Here is a 14,485-nt window from a genome sequence, read left to right as displayed (position 1 = left end):
ACAGACTTGTAAGTTTTCAGTTTTTCAAAGGTGGTATGATCTAAGGAGAGGTGTGCTTATTTCTTTCCTTGCCTGTACTCTGGTCTTTCAGTGACCATATGTACTGATAATGCATTTTTTTGCTTTAGTAAATTAAAATACATATGATTGAATAATGTGATTAAAGATCTTTCCACCCATTAATGGGCCTGAGAAGATTTGTAGGAAGACCCACACCTTTTGTTGATGTGGCAATGGTTCTCAAGGGTTGTGATGCCTTCTAGCTCTAAAAAGTGTATAAAGACTCTGCAATGAGATTTTACCTTGAGGTTTACTCTTTGGAAATGTTTGTTCGGCCAGGTGCCACTGTGGGAAGCCACTAAGGAATTCCCTGGCTTTGAGAACCCAGATGTTGGTGCTTCTCTCTTTGGTAACTATGTATGCATGTAATGGTCAGACAGTTAGATATGTCTGTTGATTTATGATATAGGTATTGCTTATGTCAGTCAGTTGGAAGCCATGATTGTTGATGTGATTTTCTCTGAAGTTCAGGGTGCTGACTTTTTCTCATGAACTAAGTAAATGATACCTATGTTTTATTAAATTGATTGTTGATCCCTCAAAAGTTGGTTTTCTTTTAGAAAAGCAGATCAAAGACATGGTGATAGCAGGTCCTCCTGTATATGATGAAGTCCTTACTGTTACATGATATGCACTGTTTCCTACCCTGGAACTTTGATGAAGGTCCCTATCCCACTGAAGCTGAAACTCTGCTATGCTAGTTCTCCTCCTTGCCTTGGCCCTGCCACCCAGAACTGGAACTCAGACCAAAGTATGGGCAAAAAAGCAGAGCCCTGCCACCAATGCCAGCAAAGAGACCCCTGTAATCTCCCTCTTATCAATTATTTGACCCCCTTTTATTGTTTTAGCGATGAGTATTCTAGAAACAACTTCTGCAGCTGCTGATTTATTCAGGCCCAAGGCCTGCTCCTACTTTGCTGGGGTCTGGTGAGCACTGTATCAAGATTTGATTTTAAATTCTGTTTTCATTAAATCAAAAAAGATAGCATTTCCATTGAGCTTTAAATTTCCCTTAGTTTGACTTTCTTGAACTTCCCCTCACTTCATTGTAAGCAACAACACAGAGATAAGACACAGGATCTTGCTGGATCTTCATTATCATGTCATCACTGTTTCCTCCTAAAATTAAACTATAAAGGAAGCACCATAAAACTTCTGTCAAAACACAACTTAAAAAACCACTTATCCAAAAACATAAAATTATTTTAAACTGTTATTGATTAATTTCTTCACATAAACCTTCCCTTTTAAGTCAGCATAAAAATGGATGCTGACTTAATAGGTAGTGGAAATGATGGAGAGAGGGTTCTAAAGGATGGGGATTATCTAAAAGTCCTTGAGTATTTTATTGAGGAAGAAAAAGAGATTGAAAAGGACCAATGTTTGTCAGAAACTGAGTATAGACCAACACTGCATATGAAGATGAGGTCAAAACGGGCATGATTTAGACATAAGGAGTAACATCATAAGTAAATTAAGAGAGCATAGGATATCTTACCTGTCATATTTACAAATAAGGAAGCATTTATGGCCAAACAACAAATAGTGTACACAATGTAAAATAGATAGTGTTGATTACATTAAATGAAAAAAAAAACAATATAGCTAAGATCTTAGGAAAACTGGGAAACTGAGAAAACTTTTTTTCATGCAAGTTCCTCTGATAAAAGATTTATTTATGAAAAATATGGAGAACTGAATCAAATTTACAATACAAGTATTTCCTCAATTGATAAATGGTAAGACATAGGAACAATGATTTTTTTTTTGTGGTGATATAAAGAATTGAAAATTGAGGGGATTCCCATCAAATAGCAATTGGCTGAATAAGTTGTAGCCCTGGTTTGTGCTGGTGCATTATGCACTGAAGTGTGCTTCTCTCTCAGTGTAGTGCAACAGACATTTTCTATCAACATCTCAGGTTGTCTTGGGCTAGAAATGTACTTCACTCTGTTATTTCGTGGGTTCTACTGCCCTAGAATTTGTTTAGTCATTTTTACAGGTATTTGAAGGGGTTTGGGGAAGAGCTCAAGCAAAACTCTGCTTTTAATCTGCCATCTTGGCTCAGCCCTGCTTCTCTCATTCTCCACTTTTAAGACTCATTTTAGGTCCTACCTCCTCCACAAAGACTCTATTCACTCTCCTATATATGACTATTTCCCTTATTCATAATTCCTAAAGCACTTGTTTGTATCATTCATTTCACTGCATCAAATCCCATTCTTTTTGACATGTTAACTCCCTTCTTTTCAGGTGTCACCTCCTCAGGGGCTGAAACTATGACTGATTTGTATTTATATCCTCAGTGCCTAAGACAATAGTTTACACTGTGTTTAATGGGTTCTCAATGGTTGCTTGGGTTGGATGGTTGTTGTCCTTTATCTTTGAAGAGGACTAAAATGTTATCACCATGATAAAGTGAATTTCAGTGTGTCCAACTGGGGCTGATCAGACCAATATGAGCTCAGAATGCTCTACCACAGGTTGGGCACAGATAGTCCATGTGAATATTTGGGGTGGATATCCCAAACTTGCTCATCCTGCATTTATTCTGTGCTGTCTCGATTCTGCTTTGCTCAAAGAGCACAGCATCCTTTCTGATGTGGGCATGCCATGGTGAGTGGTCTTGTGCCAGTGTCTCCCATGTAGTACAGTCAAATCCAAAGTTCTTGAGAGAGACCTTGTGAGTGTCCTTGTTTTGCTTCTTCTGACCACCATGTAATCACCTGCCTCATGCAAGTTCTCCACAAAATAGTCTTTTTGACAAGCATACATTTTGCATTTGAACAATGTGGCCAGCCAATCTGAGTTGTGCTCCCTGAAGCATAGTTTGAATGCTTGGCAGTTCAGCTCAAGCAAAGACTTCAATTGTCTCCTACGTTATCCTGCCAGGTGATCCTCAGAATCATCTTAAGACATTTCAAATGGAAGCAATTCATTTTCCTTGCATTGCGCTGGTAGACTCTCCATGTTTCACAAGCATATCACAATGAGGTCAGCACAACAGCTCTGTAGAACTTCAATTTGGTAGTCAGTCTAATACCTCTTCTCCCAAACTTTTCTTTGGACCCTCCCAAACACTGAGCTAGCTCTGGCAATGCGTGGGTCAGCCTCATTGTCAATGTGTACATCTGTGAAAAGTACACTACCAAGAAAAGTGAGCTTGTCCACAGCATTCGAAACTTCTCCATTTGTTGTAACCATGTATGGATGGTGTGGTGGTGGCTGATGGAGCACCTGTGTTTTCTTGGTGTTTATTATTGGGCCAAAATTAGCACAGGCAGCAGAGAATTGATCCATACTTTGTTTCATCTCAGCTTCAGAGGCTACATTGAGTGCACAATCATCTGCAAACAGAAAGTCATGCAGTAACACTCCTTCCACTTTGATCTTGGCTTGTAGCCTTTTCTTTCATATTTCCTTTTTTCTTTTCTTTTCTTTTTCTTTTTTTTCTTTTGTTATCAACATTCATTTCCACAAAACTGTGAGTTTTGTGGAAATTTTCTCCCCATCTCTCCCCTCCCCTCAATCTAAAACTCCATTCATTCTGATTACCCTTTCCCCCAATGTGCACCCCTTCTATCACACCTCTACCTTCCCTTATCCCTATCTTCTCTCTTTTTTTGTGGGGCAAGATAGATTTCTATACCCTATTACCTGTATTTCTTAGTTCCCAGTTGCTTGCAAAAACAATTCTCAACATTCATTCCTTAGACTTTGAATTCCAACTTCTCTTCCTTTCTTCCTCCCCATCCATCCCCATTGAGAAGGCAAGCAATTCAATATAGGCTATACACGTGTAGTTATGCAAAAGACCTCCATAAATCATGTTGTGAAAGACTAACTATATTTCCCTCCATCCTATCCTGCCCCTCATTTATTCTATTCTGTCTTTTGACCTTATCCCTCCCCTAAAGTGTTTACTTCTAATTACTGCCTCCTCCCATTTGCCATCCCTTCTATCATTCCCTCACCCCACTTATCCCCTTCTCTCCTACTTTCCTGTAGTGTAAGATAGATTTTCATACCAAATTGAATATGCATGTTATTCCCTCCCTAAGCCAAATGTGATGAGAGTAAGTTTCACTTTTTCCCTCTCACCTCCCCCATTTTCCCCTCCAATGAAAAAGCTGATTCTTGCCTCTTATATGAGATATAATTTGCCCCATTCCATTTCTCTCTTTTACCCAGGAACCCCGAGAGTTGTTTCCTCTCAGTTTGATTTATTTTTTTTTTATTTAAAGAGGTCATCCCTTGAGCAACTACTTAAAGGAAACTTTTCATTGAATGGGTGTATCTCACTCAAAGTGAGAATGCTAAAAGACCTTAGCCTGAAAGCACCATCTCCAGCTGTCCTGGTGAATATCAGGCCACTGGACTCAGATGGCTTAGGAGAAGAAAGTCAGGTTAGTGACCTTGCACAGCCCTCCCTCACTCAAATGAAAGTCAACTGCAAGTCATGTCATCATCTTGATGTCATGATTCTTTTTTGAGAGTGAAGGACAAACACAACTAGTTATCACCTACTATAGAAAGATGTGTGTATGTAGATGGATATGTATATTTATCTATAATATATACATTTATACACACATATACATAGACACTTTCTTATAAACATATATAAATCTATAGATTTATGAGAGTCAGACAGAGACAGAAAGAGACATAGAGAGACAGAGAAAGAGACACAGAGACAGAGACACACAGAGAGAGACACAGAGAGACACACAGAAAAAAAGAGAACAATCTCACAGAGAGCATGTAGTATGGTAACCTGAGATTAAAAAAAGACCATTGTGATCCTGGGCAATCACTTAACCTCTATAAGCCTCATGCACTATATTAGGTGGTCTCTAGAAAGTCATAGAAGTCCTTCAAATTGTAATGCTGTTGTTTATTTCCACCCCTGCAATTCCCCTTTCTGAGGAAATTAGATGTAAGCAAAGCAGTCTCCTATTTGCTGGGGAGATCACTACTACAATCAAGTGTATTATAATATTTTCCCATCATTTAATTATATTCAAAAAATCCACAGATAAAAAAAATCACCCTCAAAATGAAAACAAGATTTTTTGAAATATGTCCTACTACCTAATATGAAAAGTGCCACCCAGTGTCTCATTTTACTATGACATTAAGTTGACTCAATAATTGCTGCTCCATGAGAATGTGCAGTTAATCATTGATATCAAGAACTTGTCTTTCATCCTGCATTTTGTGCTTTAATGTCTGTAGTTTTGTAATAGGCAGAACACTATACTCTGCAGAAAATGAGCTTCTGAAATGGTGGAAAAGAAAATCAAGTCCACCTCTATTTCAGTCAGCTTGTAGAAAAAAGCCAATTTATAAAAGTTGCAATTTGTTTGACCCTGTGGTTACAGCAGTAACTATATTTTATGCACATTAAGAGACACTAGTGTCAGGCCTTGGAAAGCTTCCAGATTTTCAACCTCCTAGTCCTATGAACAGCCTTGTAAAGTGCCTTTGTTGATGGATAACAACAGAGAAAAAGTTGAAATCCATGTTGCTTGCTGGCTGAATATTTTAGGAAGTCAACTACAGGAGTAGCTAAGTGATTATAAAAATAGTCTGCCCCAAATTTTATTTTATCCTTGTAGGAGAGCACTTCACAGTTAGGGATGTTAAGGAAAAATAAATTTAGAATTTCTAACCTTTTATTTAAACATCACATTCTATTATTAAAACATATTGCTGAAGCTTATCTTTTGTTTCATCTTTATCTCATGAATTAGGAGAATAAAATGTCCATATGACATCAGACTAGTGACAAGCATATTTCAGAAAATATTAGTGGAAGCCATTTCCAACCAACAATTTACATAGTAATTACTTCACTGTCACAGTATTCAATTTATAATACCTGGTTTCAGTCATGCTGTTCTTTTAATGTAATTTTGCCTTATCTTTCGACTTGATAAAGTGGTGATAGCTGGTCATTTCTTTTGCCACTTGATAGAAATGTTAATTTAGTTTGGACAGGAAAATATATGTGAGTAGGGCTGGGGAAGAGATTTCTCTTTTTTATTATTCACACCTAGGCTGTTTTTAATTATTTCTTGAAGAACTTATTTTTCAGTAATTTTATTAATGAATCAATACAATCCAAATTCCAATGAAAGTTCAAGAAGTAGTCAATTTGGCACTAAATGGTAGTCAGTCTGTTAATGTACCTAAGTTTTTCCAACACATGTGCTAACTTTTTGAAGGGAGATTTACACTGCCTCATCCTTCAAATCAAAAGTCCTGTAACCTTTACTGAAAACCAGAAAGAATATCAGAGGCCTTGTCTGTAAAAGTATATCATATAGTTACATTATTCATGTGGGTCATCAATGAGTCAAGATTTAGCAACGTAAAAGTAACAGAAATAATACATGAATAGCATTGGGTTAAGCATTCTGGAACATGTAAAACCCCATCCTGAAATGAAGAAATCTATGGGAATTCTGGAAGAATAATCTAGGTGGTTACATAAGTAGCCCTCATTCCAAGAAGTCTACCCCCGGATACTGAAGGAATTGGAGCAGAGTTGGAAGGACAATAGATACATGGCTTTATGTGAAAAGGAGTAATTAAAAAATTAAGACAGTTATTTTTATCAACTTCAGATACTTTAAGCCATTCTCATTCATAAGAGAATTAGTCTGATGTCATTCACATGAGAATCAACTGTGGTTTAACATGATCTGAATGCCTGATGGAGATGATGATTGGGAATAATTTACTGAGCAGGCATTTGGAAGCCAGCAGAGATGTTTTTTTATAGCAGGCATATTGGGAAAACTTCACTTGCTCATTGACCAGAGTTGTATCCAAATTATAGTCATTCAGGCATTTACTCTCTGCTTTGTGTTTCACCCGATTTCTTTGTTTTCTTTAAAAAACATCTACCCAAGTTCAGCAATACTGGTTAGAGACTGAAATTTCATTAAGACAGAAGACTTTAATACCTCTGTGTTTAAGAAATTCTCATTTCAACTTCCAGGAAACAAGATGGCTGAGTAAGTAGTACATTGCTCCCACACTCCCTTATTGACCTCCAAAAACCCCGAAAATATCTCCCAGGAAAAGCCCTGTAACAACTAAGCCATCAGAAAGAGAGGGTACAGCAGTAATTTAGCTTGCAAGGCTCCAGGGATTAATGAGAAAGATGCCACTAGCTCTGTTAGAAGGGGAGGAGTATAGGGCTGGAGGCATTCCAGAAAGCCAGCGGCAAGCCCCACTTTTGCAAACCTCAGATCCTGAGGCACAGGGTGGTAGAGCAGGCAGGCACCAACAACAAGATCCCCACCCTCAGAGTGCCTTGGCACAAGTAGGGAAACCAGTAGATTCCAGCTATAGAGTATTACCACATGTACAGGCTTGGCAGGTGTCCTCCGGGAGCCAAAGCTCACTCTGCTTCAAAATAACTCCATGGAGGCAGGTAGGCATTCTCCAGCAGCCAAACCTTCAGTTGCTTCACAGAAGCCTGAGAAAGCAGACATCTTTCAAGGTCCAGACTCCTTCCCCACCCAGACTTCAATGTTTCTGACTCCAACTCAGCACCACGCAAGCTTCCAGACCCCTATAGCCTCCAGCTGCCAGGCCCTGAGGCCCCAGCATACAAAGCCAGTCACTACTCCCTAGACCCCAGCACAAGAACCTTGGGTGATTGCTCCCTATGATTCAGCAGGAGAGCTCAACTTTAAAAGTCAGGAAATAGGCAAATATCATGAGCAGAAAGCAGAAATAGAAAAGTGACCATAGATTCTTTCAATGAGGACAGGGAATATTAAAAAAATAAATTCAGAAGATGACAGTATTGTCAATATATTTACATCAGAAACCTCACAGGGTACTCAAGGATTTCAAAAGTCAAATAAGAGAGTTAGAAGGAAAATTGGGAAAGAAATGAGAGGTATACAAGAGACAGTCAAGAACTTGGAAAAGGAAGGACAAAAATTGAGTATAGAAAACAAGTTCTTAAAAAATACAACTAACCAAAAAAACAACCCCTGAAAAAGTAGAATTAGCCAAATGGAAAAGGATGTACAAAAATTCACTCAAGAGAAGAATTTTTTTTATTACCATTTTATTTGTCTTCAATGTTCTACAATCACTTCTATATAACTTAGATTTTTTCCCCTCCCTCTGCCTCCTTCCCCCCACCTCCCCTGTCCCTCCCTGAGATGGCATACAATTTTATATAGATTCCACACATACGTTCCTACTAGATACATTTTCACATTACTCATGTTGCACAGAAGAATTAAAATGAATGGGAAAAATCATAAAACAAATCAAACATAATATAAAAGAAAATGATCTGTTACATTCGGCAATTGAATTTCATAGTTCTTTCTCTGGATGTGGAAGGTATTTTGCCTTAAGAGACCACTGGGAATTTTTTAAGTCCTTGCATTTCAGGGAACTTCTAAGTCTACCAGACAAAATCCTTGCACACTGTGGTTATTGCTGTGTACTAAGTTCTCCTGGTTCTGCTCCTTTCACTCAGCATCAGTTCATATAAGTCTTTCCAGGCCTCTCTGAAGTCTTCCTATTAAACATTTCTTATGGTACAATGGTATTCCATTACTTTCATATACCACAATTTATTCAGCCACTTCCCAGTTGATGGGCATCCCTTTGATTCTCAGTTTTTGGCCACCACAAAGAGTGCTGCTATAAATATTTTTGCACATGTGGGAACCTTTCCCACTTTTATGATTTCTTTGGGATACAGTCCTAGAAATGGTATTGCTAGATCAAAGGGCATGCACATTTTTGTAGCCCTTTGGGCATAATTCCAAATGCTCTCCAGAATGGTTGGATCAGCTCACAACTCCACTAACAATGAATTAGTGTTCCAACTCTCCCACATCTTCTCCAACATTTATCATCATCCTGTTTTATCATGTTAGTCAATCTGATAGGTGCAATGTGGTATGTCAGAGTTGCTTTGATTTGCACCTCTCTAATCAATAGTGACTTAAAGCATTTTTTCATAAGACTATAGATAGCTTTGATTTCTTCATCTGAAAGCTGCCTGTTCATATCCTTTGACTATTTATCAGAGGGGAAGTGACTTGTATTCTTGTACATTTGACTCAGTTCTCTATATATTTTAGAAATGAGACCTTTATCACAGACATTAATTGCAAAAATTCTTTCCCAGTCTTCTGCTTCCCTCCTAATCTTGGTTGCATTGGGTTTGTTTGTGCAAGAACTTTTTAATTTAACGTAATCAAAATTGTCCATTTTGTACTTCATAATGTTTTCTATCTCTTGTTTAGTCAAAAATTCAAGAAGATATATTTAAAAAGTAAAATTGGCCAAATGGAAAAGGAGGCACAAAAGATGTTTGAAGAAAACCATTAAAAATTACAAATGGACAAGCGGAAGCTAATGATTATATGAGACATCAAGAATCAGTCAAACAAAATTGAAAGAATGAAAATAAATAGAAGAAATAGTAAAATCTCTTATTGCAAAAACAACTGGCCTGGAAATAGATCCAGGAGAGATAATTTAGAAATTATTGATCTACTTGAAAGCCATGATTAAAGAAAAAACAAAAAGAGCCTTGAGAGCATCTTTAAGAATCATCAAGGAAAACTAGCCTGAGGTCCTAGAACCTGAGGGTAAATTATTCATCAAAAGAATCCACCTGAAAGAGATCCCAAATGGAAAATGCCAAGGAATATTCCAGTCCAATACTAGAATTTTCAGATCAAGGAGAAAATACTGCAAGCATCCAGAAAAAAATTAAATATCATGGAATGACAATGAGGATTATATAGGACTTTGCAGCTTCTATACTAAAAGGTCAGAGGGCTTGTAATATGATATTCTGTAAGGTAAAGGAGCTTGGATTACAACTAAGAATCAACAACCCAGCAATGCTACGCATAATCTTTCAGGAGAAAGTTGGACATTCAGTGAAATAGGAGACATCCAAAACTTCCTGATGAAAATGCCAGAACTCAACAGAAAATTTGATCTTCAAATATAAGACTCGACAGCCAAAAGGGGTATACAAGAAACAAAACAAAACAAAACAAAAACATGTTATTGAATGGGGGGAAATTGTTACTTCCCTACATGTGAAGATGATATTTGTAACTCTTGAGAACTATATCTTTATTATGACACTTAAAAGGGGTATACATGGACAGAGGGCATAAATATAAGTTGACTTTCATGTGTGTAATGGTAATTTAAATGGGAAGATCTTTCCCATTCATTAATAGGCCCACCTGACCTGTCTGGGTCACATAGAAGTCTGAGTTACATGAAACCTGTAGTGTGAGGAGTTTGCTGAAAGTGTAGAATAGGAAGGGGTACAGCATGAAGGGTAGAACAGGAAGAGGCAGAGCTAGATAGATGAGAGGAAGTTAGTCATGAAACAATCAGAGATAGGAAGGATGCTGGCAAGCAGGAAGATGTTTAGTATGAGTGAGAGAACTTGTTTGTAATTTTGTTTAAGGGAGCTTGCCTGCAATTTCTTTAAAGGAGCTAGTTTGTGGGAAGCCTAGCAGGAGAAGGCTTGGGGATGGTGTTGTCCTCTGCATTGTTATGGTGTATAGACTTTTGTTCCTATGATGGATTTGGCTTTCTGATGTTGGGATAAATGTTTTGATTTTGTCTTCCATGTGGAAAGTCTGTTGTATTACGCTATTCAGAATTGCACAAGGATATTCATGGCCACCATAGACACTGTGAATATCACATTGGCACTACAATGTGATGAAAATACAATAAATGATAAAAAGGAATTCTATTAGGAGAAGAAGAAAGGAGGGGGAAGAAAAAGGTAAATTACATCATATGAAAAGGCACAAGGACCTTTTAGAGCAGAGGGACAGAAGGAAGGGAGTTGAGTATTGCTGGAACTTACTTTCATTAGATTTGGCTCAAAGAGAGAAATATCATAGTTAGGTATAGAAAACTAACTTACACAGCAGGAAACAGTAGAGGAAAAGGGAAAGAAAAGAGTGTGGGAAAATAGAAGGGAGGGTGAATTGGGGGAAGCAGTGGTCAAATGCAAAATGCTAGTGAGGAGAGAGAGGAAGAAAGAAGAGAGAAAAGCATAAATGGGAGAGAAATATGTTTGAGAGAGAGATATAGATAGTAATAATAACTATGATAATGAATGGGATAAAGTCTTCCGCAAAACAGAAGCACGTGACAGAGTGGAATAAAAGCCATAATCCTCCAATAAGTTGTTTACAAGAAACACATTTGAAGCAGAGGGAAACAGAGTAAAGGAAAAGGCTGAAGCAGAATATATACTATGCTTTAGCTGAAGTGGAAAAAAAAAGTGGAACAATCCTGACCTCAGACAAAGTAAAAGAAAAATTATATTTAATTAAAAGAGATAATGAAGGAAACTACATCCCACCAAAATTTACCATAGACAATGAAGCAATATCTTTATTAAACATATATACACCAAGTGTTAAGCATCCAAATTCTCAAAGGAGTCAAGTGATTTACAGGAAGAAATAGACAGTAAAACTATACTTTCAAACCTAGATTAACCAAAGCACAAAATAAACAAGAAAGAAGTAAGAGAGGTGAATAGAATATTTAAAAAGTTAGATATGGTAGACCTCTGGAAAAAAATGAATGTGGGTAGAAAGAAATAGACCTTTTTCTCAATAGTACATGGTACACAAAAAATGATTGTGTATTAGGGCATAGAAACCTTAAATCAAATGCAGAGAGGCAGAAATATTAAATTTTCAGATCAGGATGCAATAAAATTAAATGTAATAAAGAGCCATGATAAGACTAAAATTATTTGGAAACCAAATAATCTAATTCTAAAGAATAAATGGGTCAGACAACAAATCATAGAACCAATCAGTAAATTTATACAAGAGAATGACAATAATGAGGTAACATATCAAAACTTATGAGATACATCCAAAATAATTCTTAGGGGTAGTTTTATGTTTCTAAATGGTTATATGAATAAAACAGAGAAAGAGGACTCAATTGAGTATGCAAATAAAAGAAGACAGAAAAAGTTTAATTTAAAAATTCCCAATTAAACTTCAAAGCTGAAATTCTGAAAACCAAGGAGAGACCACTAAAATTGAAATTAAAACAACTATTGAACTAATAAATAAAACTAAGAGCTGTTTTTGTGAAAAGAAAACAATAAGGCAGATAAATTTTGGTTAAATTGATTAAAGAAAGAAATGAAGAAAACCAAATCATCAGTATCAAAAAGGAAAAGTGTGAGTTCACCACTAATGAGGAGGACATTAAAACAATAATTAAGAAGTATTTTGCCAACTGTATGTCACTGCATTTGACAATCTTAGTAAAATGGATGAATATTTACAAAAAATATAAATTTCCTAGATTAACAGAACAGGAAGTAAAATACTTAAATAACCCCATTTCAACAAAAGAAATTCAGCAAGCAATCAATAAAGTCCCTTAGGAAAAAAATCTCCTGGGCCAGATGAATTTACAAGTGAATTTTATCAAATGTTTAAAGAACAACAAAAACCAATGCTATTTAAACTATTTTGGAAAATAGGTGAGAAAAGAGTCCTACCCATTTTTTTTTGGAGGGGTTACTGAATATTTTTATTCTGCACACAGAAACCACTAAGAATTTGGCCTGTGGGCTTGTCGGGCTGCTTCACAAGTACATGGCTCCACACATCAACACCAGGGTTGGAGGTGAGAACAGGTCAATCTATCCCAGTCACAAGATGATAAAGGGTCTTCTGATAGAGAGTCAGATGATCAGGAAGTCTCCAGTATAAGATAGTTCTAATGAAGCAGTGAGAACATCACAGAAAGGTTGAAAGGAGAGGGAAGTAAAGCAACGGAGGCCCCGACCCCAAAACAAGATTGGTCTAGTACTTGGTGCTACCCATTCTTAGGACAGAAGCAGACTTCTATAGAGGTGAGTGGCACCTGTGAGCTCTTAGGCCTCCTAGCCACTGAGCTTACTTTGCCTGAGGGATTCTGAAGTTCCTTCCAGAAAATTTAGCCTTGTTGCCCAGCTCTTCTCAGTTCTGAGAAGCTGGTTATACTTGGCCAGATGCTCAGATTGGCAGGGGGCACCAGTCTTGATTTGCCCAGTACGGAGACCCACCACCAGGTCTGCAAAGAAGGTATCTTCAGTCTCCCTAGAATGGTGAGAAAGCATTACTTCCCACCTGTTGGATTGGGCCACCTTGCACGCCAGGAGAGATTCAGTCATGGAGCCAATCTGGTTCACTTTGAGTAGGAGGCAATGGCAGGCCTTCTCGTTCATGGTCTTTTCAATTCACTTGGGATTGGTCACTGTCAGATCATCTCCTACCACCTGGATGCCGGCAGTAGCAGTGAATTTTTTCCAAGCTTCCCAATCATCCTGGTCAAAGGGATCTTCAATAGACACCATTAGATAATCCTTGATGAAGCTCTTGTATAGGTCCCCAAGCTCAGAAGGGGAGATGTATCTGCTGGAATCATCAGGAGACTTGAAGTTCAAATCATATTTCCCAGCTAGGAAGAATTCAGAGGCAGCAACATCCATGCCAATTATGACCTTATCAGTATAGCCAGCCTTCCAATAGCATTCTTTAGCAGGTCCAGAGCTTCTTTATTCTCCAGGACATTAAGAGCAAAGCCACCCTCATCCCCTACGTTGGTGACATCCTGTCCATATTTCGGTTTAATCACACTCTTCAGGTTGTAGTAGACCTCAGCTCCAACGTGCATGACTTCCTTAAAGTTTGCTGTTCCATCAGGGAGGATCATGAACTCCTGCATGGCCAACTTGTTACTAGCATAGGAGCCACTATGCTAGTGGCTTGGTGGCTGCTCAGTGTTGTCTGGTCAAATAGACATGTCCAATGAGTAATCCCCCAAATAGCACCTCACCTCAGGGTATTTATACACATTTTAGAGTCAGAGGGCATCACAACCCTTGAGAACTAGTGCTTCATTAGAAATTAAGAAAAGGTGTAGGCCTCCCCTAATCAAGCTTCTCTTAATGGGCAGGCCAATCAATGCGTGGGGAAGACCTTTAACTCTCAATAGCATTACACTAATCAATAATGATTTAAAAATTATTTTCATATGACTATAGATGACTTTGATTTCTTAGTATGAAAATTGCCTGTTCATATCGTTTGACCATTTATCAATTCGGGAATAACTTATATTCTAATGATTTTGACTTACTTCTCACTGAATTTGAAAAATAAGACACTTGCTGTAAAAATTGTTTCTCAGCTTTCTGTTTTCCTTCTCGTCTTAGTTGCATTGATTTTGCTTGAGTAAAAACTTTTTAAATCAAAATTATCCATTTTATACCTTGTAATTCTCTCTCTTTCTCTCTCTCTCTGTGTCTGTATGTCTCTCTGATTCTCTCTATCTCTCTTTCCCTCTCTCCATCTTTGTCTCTCTC

At 37.6% G+C, this 14,485-nt stretch overlaps 1 protein-coding gene and 1 pseudogene across 1 annotated transcript in view; both read right to left on the bottom strand.

Annotated features, from left to right (window-relative positions):
• The window catches only part of LOC140514564 (polypeptide N-acetylgalactosaminyltransferase-like 6), a 902,815-nt gene that overhangs the window by 35,232 nt on the left and 853,098 nt on the right, over window positions 1-14,485 (bottom strand). The window lies entirely within an intron of this gene.
• Window positions 12,745-13,740, bottom strand: LOC140514938 (alpha-enolase pseudogene; annotated as a pseudogene).

The sequence above is a fragment of the Notamacropus eugenii genome, chromosome 7 (genome assembly GCF_028372415.1).
Source record: "Notamacropus eugenii isolate mMacEug1 chromosome 7, mMacEug1.pri_v2, whole genome shotgun sequence".
Lineage (NCBI taxonomy): Eukaryota > Metazoa > Chordata > Mammalia > Diprotodontia > Macropodidae > Notamacropus > Notamacropus eugenii.
The sequence above is the reverse complement of the archived record's forward strand: the minus strand, read 5'-3'. Positions and strand labels throughout refer to the sequence as shown.